Genomic DNA, 1,580 nt, shown 5'->3' with positions numbered 1-1,580 from the left:
CGCTGGCTTTGCCTGCCGTACTTACAATCGCTGTCTTGGCTGCGTAAAACTCTGTGGGCTTACCCCTTTCCCCGAGGGAGTTGCCACGCTTCTGCTTCTGCAAGTGGTGACACCCATGAGATTTGAACCTAGACCACCAGCCTAGTGGCCTAGGTCCCATCCCACTATGCCAAACCCGTTTGGGGCTCATAATGCTATCGTACTCATCACAAATATGTGATTTTTTTATTTCTTAAATAAAGTGATATAATTATGTTGCTCTCATCTTAGAACAAATGGTGGGTTCTGTTATGCTATTACATATTTTTGCTCAAAGAAGGTAGGCGTTGCACCCATTGAAAATAAGATGAGAGAGAATCGTTTACGGTGGTTTGGACATATTCGGTGAAGGCCTAATGATGCTCCAGTTAGAAGGATGGAGAAATGGGAAAATATATTAGTTAAAAGAGGTCGGGGTAGGCCTAGGAAGACTTGGATGGAGATGATAGGAAAGGATATGAATGCTTTGAACCTCACCGAGGACATGACATTGGATAGAAATGATTGGAGGAGAAGGATTCGTGTGGAAGACCCAGAATGATTTTCTTTGTTGGTTCATATCGCCGACCCCAATTGTTTTGGGATGAAGGCGTAGTTGTTGTTGTTGTTGTATGTATTCTTGCAATGTCTGTTATTCAAACCCATGAAGGAGAAGACTGGTTGTTAATCTGGTTTAATTTCTCAGGTCCTCCTTGAGTTGGCCAGGAACAGGAACAAGATCCCTTTGCCAAAATTCATTCCAGGGCCAGGCATTCCCTTGCCTCCTGAACAAGACACTCTAATCAGTCCAAACTACCAACTTGCACTTCCCAGAAGGCAGTCCAAGCAGGTTATTGAAGAGACAGAAGAAGAAGAAGATGATGCAGAAAAAATCAATGCTACCAATCCGAATATCCCACAGGACCAAATGATGGAACAGCAACAATCTCATCAGAAAGTCTCCTTTCCTCTTGCTGGTAAACGCCTTAATTGAACCTTGTCTCTTGTGGTTGTAGGTTTTGTTTTCCTTTTAAATAGATTTGTAACGGACAAGAAGGGACAGAAAATCTCTGGAGACGTGCTCTTTTTGCTTTTTATGGCATAATATATGATTATATCCACTATCCCCTACATTCATTGTACAATCTTCCTCTTTTGATATCTTATGCAAATAAGGGAATTATGGTTTTATGAAGTAATACCAATTCTCTGTATGCAGACAAGAAAAAAGAAAAGAATATGCATTCTTTGAGGAATGAATTGCTGATACATTTTGGAGTCACAATTGGAGACCCAAGGTTACACAGGAGATCAATTAGCCCACACCTAGCCCGTACATTTCCCATACACCCCCACCTGTACACTGTATACGTGCCTATATTTGAAAATCTATACAAAAGAAAAGTAACAAGGGTGGTCATATACTTCCCGCCATTCCCTTCCTGCTAAAAGATTCCTATCAAACATGTGACGCATTTCTTCTCTACATTCTGTCAAAGATTTATCGGGTATCGATGGAGTCGTCTCCACGACATCCCCCATCTTCAACTTACCATCAGGCA

The 1,580-nt window shown here is 41.6% G+C and overlaps 1 pseudogene; it reads left to right on the top strand.

The window, feature by feature from the left end:
• The first annotated feature begins 724 nt into the window (after positions 1-724).
• On the top strand, positions 725-1,229 carry LOC149809506 (transcription initiation factor TFIID subunit 9 pseudogene; annotated as a pseudogene).
• Positions 1,230-1,580: the final 351 nt, after the last annotated feature.

This window comes from Nuphar pumila, unplaced genomic scaffold, assembly GCF_984573655.1.
Source record: "Nuphar pumila unplaced genomic scaffold, dmNupPumi1.hap1.1 HAP1_SCAFFOLD_1161, whole genome shotgun sequence".
Taxonomy (NCBI): Eukaryota; Viridiplantae; Streptophyta; class Magnoliopsida; order Nymphaeales; family Nymphaeaceae; genus Nuphar; species Nuphar pumila.
The sequence above is the reverse complement of the archived record's forward strand: the minus strand, read 5'-3'. Positions and strand labels throughout refer to the sequence as shown.